Source organism: Acomys russatus, chromosome 24, assembly GCF_903995435.1.
Source record: "Acomys russatus chromosome 24, mAcoRus1.1, whole genome shotgun sequence".
In the NCBI taxonomy this organism is placed as follows: domain Eukaryota; kingdom Metazoa; phylum Chordata; class Mammalia; order Rodentia; family Muridae; genus Acomys; species Acomys russatus.
In genome coordinates this window covers 21047077-21073386 of record NC_067160.1, presented here as the reverse complement: position 1 = coordinate 21073386, position 26310 = coordinate 21047077, and the positions used below count along the sequence as shown (strand labels likewise).

Sequence of the window (26310 nt, the reverse complement as noted above, 5' to 3'; positions counted from 1 at the left end):
TCCATAAGCGGTAGGTTTTGTAGGCTAAAGAGGACTTGATGGGTGACAGCTGTGGTGGTGCAGTTTGGGAAGGGTTGGCTGGAAGACGTATCAGAAGAGACACTGAGCACGGGTGTGTGTGTGGATGTATGTGGACAGAGATGAGAGAGAGCACGGGGATCTTGGTAAGGACTCTCATCAGTTCGTTAAGGCTGATACCAACCTTCAGAAAAGATTGATGTGAGATAAGCCTGGAAGGCTAGGCAGGATGCAGAGTATTAAGGGTCTTGAATAGCATCCTCAGATAAGCACTGAAGTTGGGGGGCATAATCCGACTAAAGACCAATGAGTCAGAGGCAATAGGAAGGTTAGCCATACAGGTAGAGATCTGCGAGCCACAGCTTCCATATGACTGTGTTTCAGGACACGTTCATACCTCTTCACTGGCGTATCGACAACCAGACAATTGCCTTTCTAGGGAACTGAGAATATTGTTCTCTGTTATCAAATCAAGGTTCCACACAAATGGTAATTCATTACATTGGTTTCTCTGTGGAACCGGAAATGATTGCCACCAACTTTTGATCAAGCTAGTGTTTTGAATGTATCACTTACACAATTATGCATGTGTTTATGCTGTCATAAACGAATCACCTGGAAGATGTCAGCACATTGTTATGCGCGTCTTACAAATTTTGATGACTTTCATCGTCAGCCATCTGCATAGCACATTCCTTAACATTGCCAGTGAGTACATGAGAACAGTCCTAATGTGTTGGGGGTTGTTGCGCTCCCAGTGGCAGATGAGAAGAGCTCAAAGTCCCCATTCCACTGGAGAGCTCCAGTTCGAACACTGACAACAAATGCTGTCATTTGCTTTTCTCTGAGCGACAGGCTTTTCTTTTGCTTATTTTTGAGAATTTATCTGCCAACTACCCAAATCTGAATATCATTGCTTGCTGGTGATCCTTTCGAGTGAAAATGGTGCCCCATGAAGCATGCACATGCAAGCACACACACACACACACACACACACACACACACACACACACACACACACACACACATCATAGGAAAGAGAAGCAGAGGGAGACAGAAAGACAGAGACAGAGACAGAGATCCAGAAAAAGAGAAGAACCAACTAGTTTGGCTCCTAATCCCAATAATCCTCTTGGGCTCTTGCTAGAAACCACCAGGCATCTTTCAGACACAGCAGAAATAACTTTAGGTGTTTCTTCCATTTCATCATATAGAACATTTAAGATGTGGCTTCTTTAGGATTGAGATTTACTGCTTCACTGGAGGTTTCTTCTGCGACCTGTTTTTCCTTATTGATAGTACGTGGCAATAAGAAACATGGACAGCACACGTCAAGGTAGTTGTCTTCATGCCTGCTGAGGCAGCCACTGAAACACCAACCCCCTCCCCCCACCCCCCGACCAAACCCTCCACTACCTCTGAAAGATCATTGCCAAAGGCTAAAAGACAAAGGAAGTCAAATGGGAGGATCTTTATCTGATTATGAAATTAGTGTAGGCTTCACAGTCTTCTCCACAAAGGTTCTAAAGACCTCCACCATCTCTTTGACAACAGTACTCCAGAAGGAAGCAGTTAGTGAAAGGGGTATGAGAGCTTGTGGCGGGAGCCTATGTGAGCAGGCATGAATGTGGTAATTGTAAATGGACTCTTGCCACTTCACTGTGTTAGAACGGGTTGTTTTCCTTTCTAATCTCTACATCCCCACCCACTCTGTAGTACAGAGAATTGCAGCAAGGACAATACATACTTCCTAGGCTTAATGGGACACACACACACACACACACACACACACACACACACACACACACACACACACACAGAGTCCACCTACAGGGTGAGCACAGGGACCAATAAAGAGAGTAGGCCAGTCAGCTGGGAAGAAATCCCATACCCAAAGTGTCTACCCAGGATACCATTATAGGCTGCAGAAAGTCAGTAAGCTTTTGTGGTTGACTTAATGTGCTCTATATCTTGTCCCCAGGTCTCTGGAGTAAGCTATTCCTGAAAATAACCCAGTGCAGCAGTGGAGGAGGTTTGTAAGGCATGTTAATAAATTCTGCTCAGCACCTATTGAGTTTCAGGTGCCTGAGGGACATTTGGTACATAATTAAAATATGTGTCTGAGATGCAGAAAAGCTGTTGGAGCTGAGAAAATGTTGATTAAGGGACAGAGAATGCATATGACATCATTTAAGGGCAACGTGAAAAGATGAAAAAGAAGACCTTGCATGACTGCTAGTCTTGAAGGAGGGGGACATTGGAGAGTGTCAGGCATCAAAATCTGAGTGATTACCTAAATACCAGAAAAGAAACTTCAAAGATGTTAATTAGAGGCCATGTATTAGATTCAGCAATTAGCTGAAATCTTCATCTTAAGAAAAATAAGAAACAGACCCAGAAAAGCTAAGCAATATCTCCTGAAATAGCTGTGGGCAAACACATGTTTCTTTAAACAAAATATTTCTACTTATTCTATTTTTGTTGAATTAGTTTTTCAGATTTTTTTGTCATATTGTATTATTGAATCCAGCTATTTTTAAATTGGAATTTAAAGATCTTATTTTTGCATTAAAAAAAAACTGCAGAAAAATTAATTTGGGCTATTGAGCTTAGTTTTCCAAATCAGTGTGCTATGATTCTATCCTGAGCTCACAACTGTTTGTGAAACCAAGCAATACCATGGGGATAAACTCTACTAGTTGTTAATTAATCAGAGTCTGAAAAAAATGATTCAGTAAACATTAGAGTCACGCTGTAGAGCTATCAAGGCAAAACATGGATCTCCACTTGTCACGTGGTCCCTGACCTCTCATCTTATCTTTCTCCTTCTCTCTCTGTCTTTTTTTTTTTTTTTTTTTAAATGATGATGCATGCTACAGACGAAATCGATTAGTTCTGGCCTGTTATGTCAGAAGGCTGTAAGTCCACCATCTTTAAGGATGAAAGGTTGCTCTATGCCCCATAACTAGAAACATCACAAAACTTCACAATGTATTTTCATGTACTTGATGAGTTAATGGGAAAGCCTGGGCCCATTGCCAAAGAAAATGTGTGCTGTGTTCTTGGTATCAACAAATGAGATTATTGTGGGAAAGGAAGAGTCTAAAAGATAAGATGAACTGATATCCACTGCTAAAGAAAAACTGTGTTTATTGTACTGAGGAGTTTACCACAGTATTTTACCACAGTTCCTATGAATCCTAGGCAATACTCTGCCACTAAGCTGTATCCTCTTGTGTGTGTGTGTGTGTGTGTGTATGTGTGTGTGTGTGTGTGTTCATACATGTGCATGTGCGTGCACACATACTCTGGACCTCCCAGGTAGTAGGGAAATTAAGCAAGTGCTTGACCACTGAGTAATACCTACTTTTCCCAACAGAACTCTCATTTAGAACTAATGACTGCCCTACTCACTATTGATTCTGTTAGCATCTCGGAAAAACAGCATAATGTTTTATTGAACATATTCATTGAGTGCTTGGTGCACTCTTATCAATAACTACTAGATATCTACAAGGTAGAGTTATATCCTACTTTCTTTATTTCAAAAGAACTTTGTTTTTTTAATATTCAAAAGGATTTTGAAATATTATCTGGCTGGTATGACTTCCTGGCCAGATGGCTTTGAGATTACATGGTAATAACAGAACTCTGGTTAAATGATTTGTACATTTCAGATACTCCCAAGTAAATTATGCCTATGAACTTATTTTGTCAAATTGTAAATTTATTGTGTTGACTACAGTTTTGCCCTATTGATATTATTTTTATTCTTATTGTACAGATCGATAAATGTAGGCTTGCACAAACTACATAACTTGTTTAAGTTTCAAAGTTGGTGAGCCGAGCAACCAATATTCAAATCTGGATAGTTCAGACAAAACGCTGTATTACAAAGACCGAGAAATGACAAGATTTCGGATTAATGTTCGCTGGCATGGAATTAGGATCTTAGTCATCTTACTAGGGTTTTGCTGTATGTGAAATGTGAATTAGTAATAGAGAGGTCTCACCCAAGAGATTGAGAAAGATGGCCCCTCTTCTGTAAGTAGAAAACGTGGAAAACAGAAGAGCATTGACAATAAAGACTCGACACATGTGTAACGGATATGTGATAAGAATGCTAGCCATATATGTAACCAATATGTGTTCACACATATGCAGGAGGCTTCTGAGTTGAACAGAATCAAGTTATAGGCCTAGGATTGCTCTTCTAGGTCACGTGCTTCTCAGTGTCTAATTAAGGATGTTGGGGCCTCTAGTAGTCTGACTAAAGCCATCAAGAAAGTAATTCTGTGGTAAGGGTATCATGCCATTGCCAAATCCAAAAGCAATCCTGACTTTCTTTTACTCAGGTTCTCTCACTATCTAATGATAAATGAGCTCTTACCAACATGTGATTACTAATTATTAATTTCCTATTTAACAAGTGGGTTCATTATTGTCTTTTCTTCCATTGACTCATATCAAGGGGAAAAAACTTGACTGAGTAAGAAAGCCCAAGTTCAGCCTGTCTTTGGAACAATAATCTATGAAATAATAATTGGCTTACAGGGGCTGGTGTTTGCTGTGACTTTGTCCTTATCAGATCACTTATAAGCCGAGGAGACAAGAGACAACTAATGACAACAATTAAGCCAACCTTGTTATACAGGAGTCACCATTACTGGCTTTAATAGCTCTTGACATTTCTTGCTGAATGTTTGCAAACTGAAGTAGGTTTTGTGTGGGTACTAGTGTGTGCTCCACCCTGGATTCCTCCTCTAAGCTCTCCTGCAGTCAGTGCTTAAGGAGATGATGCATGGCCCCACTCTAGCCAATGTACTGTGGAAGAGATTTGTCAGTGGGAAGTCTGTGAGAGCTTTTTATGCTGGTTAGAACAGGCGTGAGGGAACGGCATCTTCTCTGTCTTGTACTTTTTTGCATCACAGTCATATGCACAGCACTGTCTCAGTCAGCTTCCAACCACAGCGGATGGCACTCTGAGGGCAAAGCTGACACAGTGAGTGTGGCAGATCGCAGAGACGTGTTTACCCCTGGGCTCCTGATGGACGGCTCAGCTTTTGGACCCAAACAACCTCTGCACTGCTTGTTATATCCAATAAACATCCTTCCTGACTACAATCATTTTCGACAGTTCTCCTAGTTAGTTGCTGCGGATACACCAAGTAAACAAACACTTACTGGTCAGCTCAGACACTTCACCAGTCCAGAAGGCAACTCAGCTCAAATACTAGTCATGAGTTTGGATGTTCTTTACCCAGCAGAGACAGGTGAGTTGTGGGTCCAATTACCAAATAAATATAATAAAATTGAAAGTAAACTCAACCTCAGGCAATTTATAAAAGGTACAAAACAAGTGTCCCTCTTAAAAGAAAGTGAGTAGAGCTGTGTTAATTTCTCTTTCTGGCTTTTGGCTTTATTCCATGCCCCACAGCCATCCCTGCCAGCCCTCATCCATTTGTTTATCTATTTGGAGAAACACACTGATGGGGGGGAGAGGGGAGGGGCACAGTGTACTTTTCTGCTTTCTTCTTGTCTGGGTACAGCTGTCATTGTGAGCAATAGGAATTTCAGTTTTCTTTCCACAAATACAAATTTTATTCCAAAGTAGTGGGTTAGGTACCTCTGAGAGCCATAGCATCTCTGTTTGGAAAAGCTCCAGGTTCCTTCTGGGAATTATCTCATTGTTCTTACAATAGCCCTAGGAGGGATTCCATGTTTCTTTCTTGTTTTTGCTTTTGTTTTTCTCCCAGTAAGTCACTCCTGCCATGAATCCTTGATGGATACCTCATTGCTGACTAACTCTGGTGTGTTTGATGTGATGTCAGCTCTCTTCCTCCAGAGGCTGCATGAAAGGAGAACACAGTGAAGTTAACCAGGTATGCTGGCTGGCCCCTGGCAGTGTGCTGGCTTTGGGGTCCCAGTGCTGAGGCTTGGTTTACCCATGGCTTTTGATCAGAAAAGCAGGCTTGATATAAAACAGGCCACTTGATGATCCTTTTTGACAGCATGACCTGGCACGCTCTAGTAAGCTGGGGCCAGGAACTGCTGCCAGGACCCCAGGGTGTGGCTGAGAGTCTGCTCTCTCTCTTCTCCAGCAGCTCTGGTTCATTCAGTTTTCCTAGGGAAGTGCTGGCAAGATGGGTGGCGGGGGGTGGGGGGTGGGAGGGTGGGTTCTGACCTACCTCCTACTCCTTTGTCTCCTCTCCTCTTCTGTTCTCCCCTTTGCTTCTTTTCCTCTAATACATCAGAAAGCACAGATGGCACTAAGAGATTCTGATTCCTTGGCTAGCTTATCTCACTTTTTCTCTCCACCTGAAAAGTTGTTTTACTTGACTCTTTCAGATAAAACAAACCAGCTGGGTGTGGTAGGGCACTCCAGGGCATGCTTGTAATCCCAGCACTCCCAGGAGGCAGAGGAAGGTGGGTCTCTGTGAGTTCGAGGCCAGCCTGGTGTTCAAAGCAAGTCCAGGATAGCCAAGGCTACAGAGAGAAATGCTATCTTGAAAAACCAGAGAGAGAGACAGAGAGAGACACATAGAGAGAAACACAGACACACACACACACACACACACACACACACACACACACACAGAGAGAGAGAGAGAGAGAGAGAGAGAGAGAGAGAGAGAGAGAGAGAGAGAGAATGAGGGAGACAGACAGACAGACAGACAGAGGCAGAGATTAGACAGAGAGACTTTATTCAGTGGCTTCTAAAGTTAAGTTGTAGACAAATCCAAAGCTCGATATTAACCTAAAAATAACCATTGGATGTCACCCTCTCTCTATTACCCATGGCTTATCCCAGGCTAATTCAATAAACATGACCTCACAGAACAAGGTAGCTAGTCTACACCCAGAAGTTGATTTTGAAAACAATATCTACTTTAATTCACTTACACAGTGTTCTCAAAACCTACCAAGAAATTCCCACTTTCTACCCTCTGGCAAAATGAAATCCTTGTTTAAAATTTTTATAACATCTATTAAAATCTCTGTCTCTAGATGAACTCTCTCCAAAGCCATCAATCTTTTGTTCTAGCCTGTCACCAGCCACAGAATATTATTAAACCCTGTCAATGTCTCTCAGTAACTTAGAGTCACCTTTGTCACCTGGCCTCTACCTTCCTCTCCAGCCTCTTACTTTGAGGTCACAACAATGTTGCTCACCCATTCTCTCAGTGTGTTACATCATGTGTCACCACACTAATCCAGCTGTTAGCTTCATATATGTAAATGAGGATTGGATTAAGGAAGTTGGCTTTTTAGACTGAGATTTTAAATTAGCATATGTATATAAATTCATACATATGTATACCCATATACTCATATGAATTTATGTAAAGTGGGTTTTCCATAAAAGCTGGGAGCTTTTAGAAGTATTAGTTGTATTAATAACACCACAGATATTATTTTTAAAAATAATACCTATGTGGAAGAAACCAGATCTGGAGTATCCACCAAAGGCCCACTGAAGGAAGCCTTGGTGGCTAGTCCATGGGGACACTGGACAGGGCCTACCAGGGGGAGCTTTGGCTACTGGGGTCATAGTTTTGAAAGAGATATTGGGACCCTGCTGGCTCCTGTCTCTGCGTCTGGCCATCATGAGGTGAAGAAGACTTCGCTACAGAGCTTGGACCTGCAGAACTCTGCCATCACAGGCCGGAAGCCACTGACTGGGTTGTGCAAACATGGATTCTAGAAACATGAGCCCAAAGTAAACATGCGAACTTTGAGATTGATTTTTCTCAGGTATCATGCCCAATTGTCAGAAGCATGACATACATGACCAGACAGCAGCATGCATATCTGGAATTGAGCTCCACACTGAGATTACAGTCATCCAACGATTGCTAAGTGTGCTCTACTTCCCAGACATTGAACATTGCTTCCTTGCCTTCACAACTCGTGAGTAATTAGATTTTAAATACGCTGGCCTCTAGCTTGACATATAATGAGAATGACTTTAAATAACCAAACCATCAATTTAGTCATACTTCTTAAATATTTGAAAGGTCTTCACTGGGGACATGGTGGAGGTGGAGTGTGAGCCAAAGAGAAGAGGCGAGTCTCTGCTCCCCCAACCCCGCCCCGGCCGAACAGGCTCTGATTCTATTGTGGTCTTTCTCCTCCCCAGTATTAGGCAACTATTTACAAACTGAAGGAAATGTATGTGCTTGTTTGGGCTTCCAGCAGGAGGATGCTTTTTCTAATCTCAAGTAGCCATTGGACAGAACAGCGATGTCCACATGTGGCCTCCCACTCCAATCTCTAATCTGCATGTATCTTTTTTTTTTTTTTTTAGTTAAGCATTTTAAGACAGGGTCTCATTTGACCCAGGCTGTTTCAAACTCACTTTGTAGTTCAGTCTGACTTAGAACTTCTGATTCCCTGCCTCCCAGCTCTGATCCTCTGTGAGAGATTGAACGAATGTGAGGCCATGCCTCTCTCTGTTTTACTTCTTGAGACAATATATACCTCAATTGCCTGATCAAGCTGTCTTGAAAGTCATTGTATAGCCCAGGCTGGCTTTGTACTTGCTATTTGGTCTCAGCGTCCCCCGGGTATTTGGATTACAGACCTGTATCATCAAGCCTGGCAACATTATATCTTAGTGTGACTTTCATCTCACTTATCTTCAAGAGCAAGCCATGATTTACAGACTGACTGACTGTGGTATAAAGTGAGACACCTGAACTTCAGCATAAGAATTAATTAGGCCAATTTTTGGTTTTAAAATATTCTAGTTACAGTGTGCACATGTGCACATACAAGAGGCTGCTGGTGACACGAAGATACTTGTAGAAGTGAGGCCAACATGGGACTCTCCTTCTACCATGTTGATCTTGGCTTGAGCTCAGGCAGTTAGGCTCTGTGGCTTGCACCTACTGGCCCATATCACCAAGCCTCAGGGGAGAAAAGGTGTCAGATCCACTGGGGCTAGAATTATTCCCAGTTGTGAGCTGCCATGTGGGTTCTGGGGATTGAATCTGAGTTCACTGGAAGAGCATCCCATGCTCTTCGTCACTGAGTCATTGTTCCAGCCCCTAAACTAGTAAAAAAACAAAACAAAACAAAAATATTTTTATTTAGAAAAAACCCATCCAATGTACTTTGATCATATTCTTATCCCTCTCTCCCCCACCTCCTCCCAGATCCTCTCTATCTCTCTGCCCACCCACCCAACCTCATCTTCCTCCTCTCTCCTCCCTCCCTCCTCTCTCTCTCTCTCTCTCTCTCTCTCTCTCTCTCTCTCTCTCTCTCTCTCTCTCAATACAGATTTCTAAAAGTAGGTTGGGGTCAGGAAGGATCCAAGTATCTGCACCTTTAAACAAATGTTCTTGGCAGGTTTGACACAGAAACACAGACAGCAAATTGAGCCAAGTATAAAGGAAAAGAGTGGTGAACACCAGGAGTATGGTATTTGTTCTTTATATAATAAGGGCTGGACTAGAGCTTGAATTTACCTTGCAGTCAAGAGAACAGGGATGTGCCATGGATAACATTTATTTTTCTCTTTTAGTTAAAACAAAACAAAACCAGTTCCTAAAAGGCATGTGTAAAAAAGACAAACTTGTACCGAGAACCAAACTGGAGATGAAAATTTACTTAGCTCTTTCCTAAGAAACACTAAGCAATGCTCTCCGTGGGTATCCAGAAGTACTTAGCCCAGGCTCATGTAAGGCTCAATCAAGAAAGTCTGCTATTGGATGAAATTAGTTCAACACAGTGAATTTCATTAGAGAGTGATACAATGGTATAAATGCTGCTCTCATGTGAACTAAGCTGCATGTTGAACAGAGACAGCATCCCTAAATGGGGAGCCTACCTTTGAGGCAATCTTATTAGAATTTTAGCACTGTAGACACTTCCTGGAAAAACACTGCATAAATCAGGAAGTGGTGTCTCAAAGAGCATGATGGGAATTTTTCCTTGACACTGGTCAGTGATACCAGCTGTAGAGCCCAAAACATATTTACTCTAAATTTCTTTTCCTTTACTCACTCTTATACATTTGATATCACCAACATCAAGAATTGAATTTTCTAGAAAGTTGAATTTCTTTATATTCCCTTTTGCATAATTTGCATTTGTCTTGACCATGTCAAGGACCACAAACCTTCAAACCCATGGGAAATGACAAAGTTGTCCCTGGGCGAGGCTCAGTGGGATGACAAAGGCTTCCTCTGGTCCATGTACAGATGTTGGCAGTGTGCGTAAAAAAAAAAAAAAAAAGTCCTCCTTAGCTTTCTGCCCCAGGATCCTCACTGCTCCCCTATAGATTGCTCCTATGGCAATTAGCTAAACCTACCTCCTTGTGTAGCTGTGTATAACAACTGTACTTCCCTGTTTATCTGTATATAGTAATGCTTCCTCCTCCATGTTCAGCTGTACACAATAGCCACACCTCCCTGTTCAACTGTATAAAATAGACACACTGAGCTTCCGGGACGCTGCGCCTTCTCCATGAGAGAGCCCAGCCCACCTGATCCCATGTTTTCTCTGTATTTGTGTGTCTGTCCTTTTTTCATTCCATTACCTACCCATTTAGGTCATGCAGAGTGAGGTAACTTACTATCCAATGGTTAAAGACAGGATTGCCTAGAGAACCTAGAGCTCATCACTAATAGCCTGACCCTCCTGGCCACCTGGTTCCTGAATTTACTTGTTTCTCTTCCTACCCCAAGTCTCCAACATTGAGGTTACATACAAACTATGCTTCACCTAACTTCTTATGTGAGTGCATGGGATTCTAACTCAGGTCCTCATGCTTGCAGAGCCAACACTCTACCTAGTACGCTGTCTCCCCAGGTCCCCTCCCAGTTTTTCAATATTTTAACTTTACTAGAGCTTTACTGATTTTTTACCATCCTTCTGCCTCCTTGGTTTGTCCTTTAGTTTGGGACATTAGTGCTATTTCCTTTTCTGTCAATACTTGGTATCTTCCTTTGTGTTTACAATGTAGTAATGTGTCTTCAGAGCTTTCCAGCTAAATCCCCCCTGGCTCTCATTGGCCTGGAAGACCCTGCATCTTAGGTGCTTCATGCAGGGACTGAGGCAGCTCAAGGGCTGCTCAGGGAAGGACCCACAGGCAGTATTTGCATGAGGAAGGGACCATCCTATTTCATTGCTGTAACTAGGTAACAGCCCCACCCCAGCTACACCTGCTCATTTGGTTTTGAGACTTGTGGTCTTTATCATGAAGGTGGCTTTAAATGGTCAAATCACTGAGATGGCATGAAGCGAAATCCTGAGCAGTACCTAGGAATCCAGCCACACACTCAGCCCTCAGTGTGCCTACCTGAGCAGTGCCTAGGAATCCAGCCACACACTCAGCCCTCAGTGTGCCTGCCTGAGCAGTGCCTAGGAATCCAGCCACACACTCAGCCCTCAGTGTGCCTTCCTGACCAGTGCCTAGGAATCCAGCCACACACTCAGCCCTCAGTGTGCCTGACATTCTCCTTGGAGTAAACGGAACTCAATCATAGCAGCCCATGTTCACCAAAAATCTGAGGTTCCTTTTAGTTATATAAATTCCATTTATTGCTTTACCCTCAGTACAGTGTACTCAGGAGATTCACAATGAAATGTACATTCTAAAAGAGCAGCTAGCTAACCTTGACTCCCTCCCTGCTTGTGACATATTTAAAATATTTAGTGCCTGGAACTTTCTACTGAACATGATCTAGAAAATAACCAAAACCAAAACAAAAAGACAAACCTAAACCAAAACAACAACAACAACAACAACAAACCCCATTATATCACTTATCAAAGAAGTTAGACATAATAATTAAAAATCAAACTCATTTAAGTATTTCCTTTAAACATTTTTCGTTATTTATTCATTCTTGCTGGGTGCTAATGGTACACTCCTTTAATCCAACCACTTCTGAGGCAGAAGGAGGTGGGTCTACAGATTGAGTTTCAAGACAACCAGCGCTACACAGAGAAAACTTGTCATATGAATCTCCACTTCTTGTGAATAATACATTTTGTCTGGAGAGTTATTCTTAATTTTATACCAAAAATAAATGTTGCATATTGAACTAATCAATAAAACAACTTCAGATTGGAAAGGATCTTTTAAGCCATCTAGTTCTTCTAATGTGGTTTATAACAGGGCTCTTGAAACACAGCATCAAAATCACCTAGAGAGCTTCTTGCTAAAATGCAGCAGCTGGGCTGGGTGAGGTCTGCTCTGCATTTCTAGCAAGCACACAACTGGTGCTCACATGGTTGGTCAGAAGCCACAAGTATCATGGCAGTGCCCAGTTTATAGAAATCAGTATAAGAAAGGAGACAAAGCAATTGACGGGACCATGGTATAGTTGCAGGAAGAAAAGTGTAATAAAGAGCCCACTATTTTATATGACTAACATGCACAAATAAGAAAACTAAATGTGAGCAGGGGTACAAATTTGTTGCTTTGAGAAATAATCTCATATAGCCCAAGCTGGTTTCCTGTTTAGTTAAGGGTGGCCTTGAACGTTTGATCTTCCTGCCTCCCATGCACCAACATGGCCAGCAATATTTTGTTTTTATTGTTTAAAGTTGGAAGCCCCCGCACACATACACTATCCTATGAATATATGCAATATGTTTCTCATCTTAATGGCTTCTCGGAAATGACAAGCATAGCTCCCTCTGTCTCATCTATCCACTTAATGTGGTGCAGTGTGATCAGTGTGATTCCAGTGAACCCGGAGCCTTGACGTGATGGATGGCAGTGCTTCACAGAGCCACCAATGGCTTTCTGTCTCTCTCTCTCTCTCCCTCTGCCTCCAGACTGATTGCCACACAGCCTATTTTAATCCCACCAGCCAGAGTGATCTCGGGAGAACAGAAATTTAATCATGTCATTCTTCTGCACAGAACCTTACAGCAGCTGCAGAGAAAAAAAAAGTTGCCCGCCTCGTGTTGCCTGCAAACCAGTTTCTGACTGTCCTTTATACCTAGAAGCATATAGGTTGGGTTTCTCTGAACTGCTTCTCCTGTAGGAAGCTGAAAAACTCACAACTCGCCTTCAAATACTGACCAAAATTTGCCTTAGTGAAGGGACTTGCTTCCGGCATCAGTTCTTTCAATCCCCTAGCTCGCTTAGCTATCCCCAAAGGCCCTGTCCCCTTAGCGTGTGCTGTACATCTTACTTGTAAATGCCAATTAGTCATTTTTCTGCCTCTGGAGATGGGATGTATGCCTCACAGAAGCTGCTCAATGCTGTACTATTTGCTCTATTGGGGGAACCACTCAGTTTACCATCTATAATGTTCCTGAAACTGTTCACAGTACAAGCTAGGTGCTCAATGAATTTTATGTGGATCGCTGAATATTAAAATATGCTACCTCAAAACATTTCATGCCTTTCCATTTGCAGGTGGTGTTAGGAAATTCACCCTACACTTTTGAAAGTCCTGTTTCATGTGTATCTAGACATTTTAATACCCCACCACCAGAAAAACAAAGTGTGCAGTGACGTAGTTGGTTAAGTAAATAAGGCAATTTGTCTACAGATCAGGATGAAAAAACAAAACAAAACAAAAAAAACAGAAAAAGCACTCATAGCAATAGCAAAGCCACATCCCCCCAGGAACTGTGTTCTCATTGTGTAGTCCCATTCAGTCCAATTCAAATATTCATTATAATACTGTGTACCCCAAAGATAAACCTATAACTATGCTATATTTACTGGGTTCTCTTCACAATAAAGCAATGTGCATGCTTCACTCTAAGTGTCCCACTCCAAAATGCTTTAGAGAAGCCACAATGATGGTGAGAGAGAACATTGCTTAAGCCCTTGCTGTATATCAGCCTCAGAACAACCACACATGATAAATGCGACTTGTCCCCTTATTTTTTAAGGTGCGCAAACAATCTTAAGCGAAGTGGGGAAGTAGCTGGTGACAGGCCACAAAGTCCAGGGATATCTGGGGAAACGACCCAATTCTCTGTAAACACTTAACCCATCTACTTCTCCAACAAAAGGGATCTACGTTCCATGCCCCGCAAAGACCCTGGAGTATGGCACGGGGTCCAAATATGCTCATTCTGCTTGGGTTGAGTCCTGCTTTGGGGTTCCAAGGCACAATGCACAGCAATTCTATATAAGAAGCAATCTTTGCCACCTTATGGCCTCTCAGAGTACACTTATGTTGTGGTTGAACTCATAGAGTAATTAAAATTTCATCTCCTGTATTCTTGTAAAGGTACCTTTCTGTTTCTCTGTCTGATGGCAAATTACTTGAGGAGAAAAGGACTCTGACTGCCTAGAGCAGCCAGAAAACTGTTCACTAAATACCTGCTGAACACCACTGCCTAATTAGGATTCTGAAAGTGTCTGTCTAACGTAAACTCACTGATTACACAGAAGGACTGCGACTGTGGTGCCAAATTTTGAAATAATAATAATAGATTGGGTATGCAACCTTAAACAAAACATGTCACCCATTAAGTTATTTTGACTTTTCTTCCTTTTCCAGTTTTGGCATTAGCATCGAGAAAATGTAAAGGCACATGTGTGAGCCTTGCTATGTTTCCACTAGATAATGCCTGCCTTGTAAAGAGGTTTCCCCTGCAACCACCTATCCACTCATATTCCTGAAACAGTGTATGCAAGACGCTCAGTGCTCATAGAGAAATGTGTTATATTAGAAAGGGCTAGTCCCTGTTTTGAGAAGTTCTAAAAGGGCGGGTCTTTCTGTCTGGCTTGACAGTTTACTATTGCTTTGAGTCAGATATTCCTCTCATCCTTAGGGCATAAGATTTTTGTATGAAGAAATAACTCCAGTGAACAGAATGACTTTGCCCTAAGCGAACATTTTGGGGTGTGAGTGCAGTGGAGCAAAACCCACATTTAAATCTGACTACAACAGAATTACGGGAAGCTTTCTGCCTTAAAATAAACTGGCAACATCATGAATAGAAGGCAAACAGCACACTCAAACAAATGACCAGTCCTCTGTGCCTACACCCACTGTACCGCCGGCCATATTGACAGCCTTCCTTGTCAGCTGCCCTTAGCTGCTGGGTTTCTTCTACTGCTCGCTGATGCTGTGTGCTTTAGGCAATTTCTTTCCAGGCAAACACAGACTGTTTACTGACTGTAATCAAAACGACAGCACACTGTTGTCACAACGGAGAGCTGGGAGTCGATTGCCTTTTCCACTTGGCAACCTGAGGAAACTTTAGATCTAGGATCTTGAGGTACAACTTGCTTGTATTGCCTCAAGATGGTGATGTTGGCTACCCCACAAGTATTTGGCCCCCACCGCCACCCCTTGAAGTATGAAATATAGAAGATGGTGGTTTATCTACTTCCAAGCAGGGTTGGTTTGATCATTTCCTTCAGATCAGTGCAAGTGGCAGAGCCTGCCGAGGGACATTCCAAATTTTGTCCTGTGCGATTCTTTAATCAGCCCAAGGCAACACACATAGGGAGGCCTTCTCTGGCAAGAATGTAGTGAGAGGAGATGGTTCTGTCACCATTGGGCCAGCTCAATAGCAATGGTCCACAGAGACGACGCAACGTCATAGAGCATGCACCCCTGACACGTGACCTTCAGAAGCAAGATTTAAGAAGGTGATCAATGATGTGGCACGGGAGAGGGGGGGAGGTTGGGGAGGGGGAGGGGGTGGAACATATATATATAGGTTATAATTCAAGCAAACCCGTGTTCTAGACTATTAGACTATTCTCTGCTCTCACCATCTAGGGTGAGCACCCATGATCACAGGCATTTGGTGCCTATGCCCAGAGACGATGGAAGGGAGAGGAAATTTCCATTATGGTGGATGCACCCTGTTATCTGTGATGCTCTATGTTCAGGCTTTCCGACTCTGCGTGGTGTACTCTAGACATTTAACTCCACTGAGGTTAGAGTTGGACACCATAACATTACCTGGTGTTCTCAACAAAGGTGCCTGACTCCTGTTTCAAAATTTTTCCTGAGACAATAAATAGTGTTATACGTAGTAGAGAGTGCGCTGGTTTTGAGAAGATTTTTGTCAACTGGACACTTGCCAAGGTCCTCTTTTTCTCTACTTAAATCTGCTTGTTGGTGAATAAATACTATGAAAGCGTTTTGGAAAACATAGGTTTGAATCTTTTCTAGATGTAGCTGTTGAACATCTGCCCATGGATATTCAATACTGTACATGAGGTTTTTTTCATAAAATTATCTTATCAAATCCTCTTCTGAGGATCTCCATACACTTAGCACTTAAAAAAAAAAAACCCTACAAAACATTAAGTTGACCTTTTCAGTGAGGTATTGATACTTACTTGGTTAAAGCTCCTTAAAAGATAGCCTTTCTGAAGTAAAGAAGTGTTAAAATGGCATATATTTACAAGGATCTGAATTCAGGACCAAGAGAGTCTGCACTTCTTTTTTTATTGTCACTGAACAGAGCAGTGGCCCTAAAATAGAGCAAAGAGACTGTGCTCACTGGCCTGATTTAGGTGTGGGTGATGCCACTTACTGCAGTGGGGAAGGCAGAGAGGAAGGGCTCTGCATGTAAGGAGAGGAGCGATGCTGGTCATGGCACAATTCTTTTACAGACAAAGAAGAGCCATTATGTCACAGGTAAGTGAGCTTTTTGTCTTAGATAGAACTTAAAGTGGCCAATGCTCAGGAGACCCAAGGACATTAGCATGGTTTCTCTATCGTCACCCTTCTGAAGACAAAGACTCTAGTAAGAAGCTGTCTGGAGACCTCAAAAGAGTAGACGTGAAGACAGGCATTTTACATGCACCAGGCATCTCATCAAGGATGTGGTGATTCAGAAGTCCAGCTCTGAATGGGACACTGCAGTCACTTGGTCTTCAAGTGCCCATCCCTACTCCACATTTTAAAAAAATCATAGGTTCTTTCTTAGAGCTATTTCAGGTTTGTAGAAAATTGATGGGAGAGTACAGAAAGTTCCCATTTCAAATGCCCCTTCCTGTGTCTTAAATATTTAGTGTTCAGGGTTTTTACCCAGAAAAAAAATTGAGGAAATAATCAGTAATGATTTTGTGTGTGTGTGTGTGTGTGTGTGTGTGTGTGTGTGTGTGTGTGTGTGTGTGTGTGCATAAAACCTCCCAGATAGCTTTCCTGTGTGATGCTGATTATTCAAAAAATATTGTCCTCTTTCTTATTGGATTGATCTCATATTGTTCTGACACCATTACTGTATATGTAGAGAAATGCATATTACAATGACTTAAGATAACTCTGAGGTGCCCGAGTATAGGTTTTGTTTTACAGGTGCATAAGAGGTAGCTCTAGTTTTTCTGGTGATATATTTTGATATATATTTTCTATTTTAATTTGCATAAATATCCAATCATGATTTGTATATGCTCTGCCACTTTCCACTGACTTCTGAACACTACACTTCATTTTCAAAATGTACAAGTGATATTGAAAAGGAAGTTGAAATGTTCCCTCCACCCAAATCAAATTCATTCTAATGGCATTCACCATGTTGGTATAAAGGAATTGTAAATCATCATTAAATTTGTTTTCTACACTGTCTAGTGTAGTCTTTGATCTTTCATCTTTACTAATACTTTACTAACTTACTATTTATATTTGCACTGTTGATTACACTACTATTTTATGTGTGTAATAGAAAGATACACCTCTTAAAGAAAGTAGTCTGGTCCCAGTATGTGAAACCAAGTACTGGGTCACACCCCTTCATCATAATTCTGACTTTGAGCGTGGCAATGCATTCCCTGTGCTTTTCCCAGAAGCGCTAACTACCTGCTTCAGAACATAGGTGTTCTAAGCCTAAAATTCAGCCGACTTTCTCTACATACCTGACCATTTTACTAACATGATCAATAGAGCAGTTGAGGCTGGACGTGTAGCCCAGTTAAGTAGTAGTTTTGAAGGACGAAGAACTCAGTATAGGAAAGGCCAGGATATACACTGTTCTACCGGGCTGAGAGTGCTGCTCTCTACCTCAGAGAGCGTTGAGACAAATCAACACATGAAAGCATCTAACATGTTAATGGGGAAGTGTCTCTTTAAGGAGCTGAAAAAGCTGACTCACCTGAAGAATGGAATACCTCTTTAGAACAGCATTTAATTATTAACCTACTTAGCGATTGGGTTAACTCACTTCCTTTTCAGAAACACCGCTCTCTGAGAAGACATTTAACAAAGTGCTTTGGCTTTAACTTTTTGCTGTTGTGCAGAACTCGACTTCCTTCTAAACCTTCCAAGAATTGCAGTTGCAAAATATTGGAAATCAAAGTGTCTCATTTTGAGCTGGATAGCCCAGATACTTAAAAAGTGTTCAATAAACACACTCCTTTGTGTTTATTTAAGACATAATTCTCAAGACAGCATTTCATAAAGAGCAGAATAATGAAGCTGGCTGGGAAATCTGTGGTCAAGTCAGTTGAAATTTACTGATCAAGAGAGTACAACTGTCTATATGGCTACTTCACAAAATGTTCAATAATTATCATAAATAAGGATAAGAAGTTACCTATCTTGGGGCTGGAGAGATGGCTCAGTGGTTAAGAGCACTGGTTGCTCTTCCAGGGGTCCTGAGTTCAATTCCCAGCAACCATATGGTGGCTCGCAACCATCTATACTAGGATCTGATGCCCTCCTCTTTTATGCAGATGTACAGGAAGACAGACATAAATAAATAAATCTTAAAAAAAAAAAAAAGAAGTTACCTATCTGAAATCAATATCAGCTCATCTATTCCCATTATTTTCTTTTTAGAAATGGATATAAGTGCATTGTTTGTTGTTTTCTTAGTTATCTCTAGTGTCTTCATGTAGCACATACCCAGTCATTACCATCTTATTATTGTTTTGAAAGTCATGGCTTTCAGCTCTCTTTAATTTCTCAAGCCATATTTTCTTAGCCTTCTTTTAGTTATGTAATGGTAAAAATCTGGCTGCATATTTTGAATATGTTTACAGGGCTTTTAAGTATGCTTTGAACCTAGACTCGGCCCCAGAAAATCCAATCAGATTGGACAAAGGAGAAACGACCACAGCTCTTGTAGGTCCCCATCAGGTACAGTCAATGTGTGGGCTGGAGTGAGTGAGCTCTGGGCCTCAGCATGTTCTGGTATCTTTTTCCTTTCGGGTTCTCATTGTTGTTGTCAATGTTTTGATTAATATGTTTTCACAAATCCATACTTCATTTCTTTTTCACTTTTCATTTACTGGCTAGGTTCTCATTCTAAATACATGCACTGTAATCCAGTATCATCTGGGCTGTGTGAGCGCAAACAAAATGAGTTCTATTTTGTATTGTCCTCCAATGCTGACTTAGTTTACATTAATTTTTTATATAAATATATGAAGATTGATGGTAGATCCTAGTACAACTGTTGGAAACTAGTACAACTGGCCAGGAGAACAGAAGGGTTTCCTGGGCTGGGGTGGAGCTAAGCGGGAGAACACATGTGTAGCATGTGGAAGGCTCTAGATTCAAGCTCTAGTAACACACACACACACACACACACGAGAGAGAGAGAGAGAGAGAGAGAGAGAGAGAGAGAGAGATGCCTTATCTAAATAGTTACTAACATATTAATTAACTAAATAAACACTAACATATTAAAGATACCTTTAGGACTTTGACAGTATATAGGATTCATGTAAACAAACTATCAGTAACATTGTAAAAGTAACAGCCAAATGGTGTATGCATTCCCCATATAGAGAGCTTTAAGAGCTACATCTCAACAGCTTTAGCACCAAGCAGAAGTGGGTTTATTATATGGCACCAAGTAGCTCACCAAGAGCAAAATGTTAACAGCAAAGGAAGCATTAACACAACAGAAGGGAAACACTGTGGCCATGAGCCTAATTAAAGTGCTATGGCGATATAAATATCAATCAGAGAAGCATAATGCCAGGAGGGAAGTGAAAGAAAAAAAGACGCAAAGCATTAGTGGCAGTAGCTGGGCCTGGAGCTGCCCATACGGAGTGTGAGTACCAACATGGCAGTGCTTCCACATAAGGTCAAGTGGTTTCTTTTCTATTGGGTTTGTTCTATCTTTGGCAAAAACACTGGTTGGATTGGGAGAAGGAGCAACAAACACAATGACTAAATTCTTCCTGTAGATGTTTTCTACTGAATGGGTCCCTTATCATAAGTAAGTGGACGGTGATACTGGATATTAAAAGAGGAATTCACCAGGTAGTGGTGGCTCACGCCTCTAATCCCAGCACCTGGGAGGCAGAGGCAAGAGGATCTTTATGAGTTTAAGGCTAGCTGGAGTGAGTTCCAGGACAGACAGGGGTACACAGAGAAATCTTGTCTTGAAAACCAAAAGAAGAGATTGGAGGAGGAGGAGGAAGAGGAGAAGAGGAGGAGGAGGAGAAGGAGAAGAAGAAGGAGGAGGAGGAGAAGAAGAAGAATTTCATTAAAACTCTGACATGTTCAGCTTTTCAAATAAATCACTTTCTCCAGCAGTCCCCTCACCAGGACATAAACCCTTCTGTTTTAGCCTGTCTTGACATGAACTTCCTGGTTCCTTAGTCTTAGCATGAACAGCTTTGCTCACTCCTCAAACTCACTTTGTCTATACAGAAGTGTGGTTCCTTTCCTTTTGGGTTCATTTTTTTTAAGGTCATTCTCACTTTAGTTCCAATGAAAAAAAAAAGATTCCTAGAATACTTTGGAAGATCTTAAATTAGACAGATGAAGTTTCACAAAAGTAAATGGCACATACAGACAGTTAGAAGTCAGAAGAACTAACAAACAAGTGACCAGTTCTCAAACTGTTAAGTCTTATGCGAGATCATGGCAGTCACGATGCCATTTAGTACTAAGAGTTGTGATTTAGTTAAACACTCTGACTCAAACTCATGGGAAAGTAAAAGTACTAAATGTTCTGCACAACTCAAGAATAAAGTATATTATAACTTCCGGGAGATTCAAAATTCTCTAAAGGGAACTTCTTGGCAGAAAATGGCCAAAGTTATTTAAAGAGTGACTTCCCATCTTTGAATTCACCCACTGACTAAAACAATATTAAATCACTCTTTAATAATGTAGAGACTATCATTTCTCTGACTTTTCTCTAGCACGGAGCTTGATCACATGGAGGGCTTCCTGTACATAATCTCAGAAAGGATGAAAGTCTAATTCTATTATTACAGAAATAGCACAGACATTTAAAGGGATGTTTGAACTTTGGCAATTCTTGAAGATGTTCATATAGTGTCACATTCATGTTTATCTGTATTCATTTCAATGTGTTTTTTGTAATTGTTCTTCATATATTTTGGGCAAAACTTTCTTTGTATCCTTTATCAATTTCAAATCCAGAGTAAAAGAGATAAGGACCTAAATATATATGTGTGTGTATATGTGTATATATATATATATATATATATATATATATATATATATATATATATATATTTGGAACATTGAAACCTACATGCCCACTTGAGTAGGTAACTTTTAATTAAATTAAATTTCTAAATTAAATTTATAAAATTCTACTGAGGCTAATTATATATTCAGGTAAAAAAAAAATCAAACTCCAGAGACCCAGAGAGCCATAGTGGATGTGGTATTTCATAGAACAAAGCATTTCTTTGCATTGCAAGTAAGAGAACTTTTATTATTGCCTCACTGTTAACAAAGGGAAAATCAGTATTATTTTGCCCTGAATTTGGTGGCTACCATTTCTTACATCATGTTCAAGTGCAACCAAACAACTACTAACTTCACCCCAGAGCAAACCATATTGTCAGGTAAAGGTGACCTACGAAAATTGCCTCCAGATCAAACAGAGGTGCAAGACGTAGTAAGAGCAGGTCTGACTCCTTTCCTTCTCCCAGTTTCTGAACACCAAATACATAGGAATTCAGATGCCATGTTGCATACTATTTGACTGTGAAAATTGTTCATTGGGGCAACATTGAGATGAAGGCGAAGACCAATTTGAATTGAAGTTAATAAAATAAAAACCTAAAAGTACAGAAATTAACTGTTTCTGATCTAAATTATATTTTAGGAGCAGGTAAGCAACTGGCCCTCGTTGATTTGTAAAATGAATAAAACAATCAATTATATAAGTGTAGAATAAATAATAGTATTTTAGATGGCAAGGGAGCCATTGCCACAAAGTAAGTTCTCAAAGTTTCTCTGCACAAAAGACAACAATTAATAGCAGTGTGCATAGCCATTCAAGGGAAGAAATGTCACTATCTCGTCATATACTCAGTCTTCGTTGGAAAAAAATACGTCACTACTTACTTTCATTTACAGATGGTTTCAGATAAACTTCGCCCTGCAATTAAGGACTCACAGGAGATAGGAGGAAGCTGCAACCGAGAGCAGTGACTAACAACAGATTCCAAGCTCAGTGCCGACCCTGATGAGAAACCTTACCCTCCAGTTGCTAAGCCTCTCCTGCTCTCAACTCTGAGCTATCCTGAGTCCATTAAGTCATCCTGGCTGCCATGAAGATGAAGCTGACAGCACAGTTACCGGAGTCAGTTTAAAGAGGCCCAGGGTGGTTGAAGGAAAGGATTAGGAGGCCTGGGGTGCTGAAAGGTCACCCCAGCTCTAGCTCCCAGAGATCCCGGTAGCACACAGCTGTCAGGAGCACGAAGCTGTACTTTAGAGAGTCTTTGGGGAGAAGCGGGGCCTTCTCATAGCATGCCAACAATTTCCTCAGGCACATTTTGCCTTCCCACCTTTAATTGTACTCTTAACAGGATGTGAGCCCAGAGAGTTTGTGACTCAGTCGAAGCAGGACATTTCTGGGGCTTAGGTGTTGTAATCTGATTACCATAGTATTATAGAAATTACTTTAAGAAAATGTCATTTCTCACAAAACATAGATTGCCTCTGTGAATACTCCCAGAGGTCTTTTGTCTGAAAGGCAAGTCCTATTAACGTAAAATGAAATAATGAAATAAGTCCTTGGCTTTGATTTTGCTAAGAAAAAAGAAACAAATGAGCAAGAAAACAAACACAGTGCAGTCCATAATAACATCGCTGGACAGGAAGAACCGTCTTCTGGAAGTTCCATGAACTCTCCAGGGAATGCCTGCGATGTCACCACTAACTGACATTGTCACGGGTAACACATTTGGCTTGCTGATGCTCAGCCAGGGCCCTCTTCCAAGATGATACTTACCCACTATTAAGCTACTGAATTCCTCGTTGGTTTCTTTCCACCCCCTTCCTGTTTCAGCAAAAGGTATCTCATCACTGGCACTAATAATAGCAATGATACCTGTTCCTTTCTGTGGGCGTTGGGGTGGCAGATGAGAGAGGAAGGAGGCAACAGTCACGTCCTAGAATCCGCACTAAGCCCTGAACAGAAATTATTTCATTTCCACAGTTTTCTAACTAGGCACATCACTGGTTTTTGGACAGCGTTAGAGGCTCTAGAAGTTTAATTACTTGGTTAGGAAACAGAGCTGCTTCTGCCTGTCAAGTTCTTCACCACTTCTCCATTTGTTTCTTGGTGTTTCTACCACAGACGAAACAAGTCAGGGACCGCAAAATTGTCTCCACTTCTCCGTTTCTCTACCTCGATGCATAGTGAGCCTCTAGTGGTTCTAAGTGAGGCAGGAAAGCCAGGGGTGTCTCCTGTGTTGTTGGGCTCAGAAACCAACAGGGAGATGTCTGAATGAATTATCCCTAGACTTTGACTCCATTTCCCAACTCTTACAGGTGAGGAGAAGAAACTTCTGTAAGTGGTTGGGGTCCTTTTTGGAGGCTACCAAGCTCTCAAGTGGCAGAATCTAACCCATGTCTCCATTTCCAGCTCAGAGCTGAACTGCTACATGAAAACAATAAATATCTGTCTGGCTCTTACAAATGAAATCACCACCACATTTTTCGAAAGAGTGGAATTCTCTAATTTGTTCTAGATGGCATAGCATCAGAACATTTCATTTCTGAAGACTTCACAGGGCATGCTCTACAAGGTGAAGAGTTGTGTGCCCATTGGCTTTTCACACTATGATCATATGAGTGGGAGGGTAGCTAAGAGAGGTGAACAGCTAAGAGAAATGAGCATCTAAGCCAGATGAACAACTAAGAATGCCTTGCCATCTTAAAAACAAAACAAAACAAAACAAAAGGTAACATTCAGGGTCCAAATATAAACATCCACTCACAAATGCAACCCAGTCTAATCAGCCAGCTCTGGCATTTACAAAGAACAAAGTTATTCATTTCCAGTCACCTGCACGCATGGTGTGTACTGTACAGTGCATCTGAGCCAATTAGCATTTATTTCTGAAAAACATTTTTCTTCATGTCCTGTAGCTGGAGTTATTCTGAAATATACAAGACCAGGGGCTTTGCTCTGAGGCAGACACTGTTTTTGAAATGTCTTAAGGGGGAGTATTATTGCCACCCAACCTAATTTCCTGAGTGAGATTCCCTGGTTGGTTCACCACATGATGAGAAAATATACTTCAGGTAGCCCAAGGTTGGTTTGTCAGGCCCTTTGTTAGGCCCTGGGTTGAAATCACAGGTGTTTATTTTTCACAGAGCACATCCTGTTCAAACTAGATTGGGTGACTATTTCTATGCAGATTCTCACAAACACTAATGTCTTCATCGTTGTCCTAACAAGGGACATTGCACTACCCATTTTGTGTACACACACACACACACACACACATATATATAAAGCGTTGTAATCTTAAAAACTTGTCTTTCAACTATTGCCAGGCGGTTTTCTGCTAATGTGGTAACGGCATGATTGCTAACTGAATGAAACATTATGAGTGTGGTGTGAAACATTTTAGTGACAACCACAGACTCCACACAATGTAAATTATTCTCAGTCTCAAGTGGGTTTTCCTGGTGTTTGGTAGTAATAGTACTACTAATAAAAACCAACCATGAAATGTACCAGGAAGAAAAGGAAACCCACCCATCTACCAAGCTAATGTGATAATAATAAAAGGTAACAAAGCAGGGGGTTATGGAACATATAGGGATCCTTGGATCGTTTCATTCTTAGCAAATCATATGTGTTTTAATGTCACTCTTGGTGATCCCCTCCCCTCTATGTGACAGGTTCCGAAGGAAAATGACAATGTCTAAATAGCCAAACGCCTCTATATTGCTGCCAGTGTCTGCATACATGGCCTCTCCAGAGCTGCTAAATAAAAACTAAAGCACTGAAAAGGCAGTTCAAATTTCACTGCACATTTATGATTTAAAGGTGCCAAAATAGGCGGTGTACTCGTGAAACCTAGTAGGTTGGCATCGAGGCTAACAAAACAGATGTTCTCTCAGTACAATGAACCACAAACATCTGTTTGTTCCACAGGCACACACTCCTTAAATCCCACCCTGTGTTGTAAGTCACCATTTCCAGACAGAAGCTCTGTTTCCTTTGAAAGATAAAGGGATGGTGGGCAGTTTACAAATCAAATAATGCCTTTAGTTCCTGTAATTTACTAAACATTAGGCTTTAAAAAACATGGCAGCCTGAAGAGGATTTTAAAATGAAAATATGACCTGGCGGCTAGATTCTACGGTGCAAATAATTAAATGTTTTGTCAGCTTACCTGATGGAGAGCCTTAGGAATCACAGCTCAACAAAGGCCAGCATCCAAGATGGTTAGAATGGAACGTGCCACCCCCTGCAGTTCTTCAGATTTGGGCCACAGGGACTTGCAAATTAAATTCAATTTTTTTTCTTGTTTTCTCTGTGGACATGAAAACAAAGAGACCTTTCCAGAATCCTCTCTGCTTATGCCTCCGCTTCCTGTTCTGAGATTCACTCTATGGTACCCAACATATATCAGAAAACGGCCCTGGAAGAGAAAAAAAAAAAAAAAAAAAAAAAAGCTGGCAGCACCCAACGTGTTACCGCCATCTACTGGCAGACACACGCAACTGCGCAAACGACAAAACACTCCTATTACTCCCCTTCTCTTTGGAAGGCAGGAGGTAAACCTGTGTGGAAACATTATGAATCATGAAAGGGCCCCACGGTGACAGCAGTGAGGTGATGGAAGCGAGGGTTACCTAGCTACCACACGAATGTGCACAGACAACCTTCTGAGCCTTTTATTTCTTCTAAATTTTCTAGTTGTTTGATTAGAAATCACAAATGTTTTTAAACCTGTTTTTTTGTTGTTGTTCAAAATTAGATCTTTCGCATTCTCTAACGCTTGGTACGTAGGTTTTCATAAAGTCTTCCTTAAGTCTAAAATGAGGGTTTTTTTTCCAAGATGGAAAATCTGGCTTCTTAGAGAATAGTGTAACATATATGCAGATATAATCTTTCTACAGTTTTCTTATTTGTCTGTTTGGCTTTGTTTTTATTTTG

The 26310-nt window shown here is 41.2% G+C and overlaps 1 protein-coding gene across 1 annotated transcript in view; it reads right to left on the bottom strand.

The window, feature by feature from the left end:
- LOC127207725 (sodium channel protein type 3 subunit alpha-like) overlaps positions 1–25786 on the bottom strand; it is a 113398-nt gene extending 87612 nt beyond the window's left edge. Inside the window, exon 1 of the mRNA XM_051167158.1 lies at positions 25544–25786. The gene's annotated coding sequence lies outside the window, so the exon portion shown is untranslated. The remainder of the gene's footprint in view (positions 1–25543) is intronic.
- Between the last annotated feature and the right edge of the window lie 524 nt (positions 25787–26310).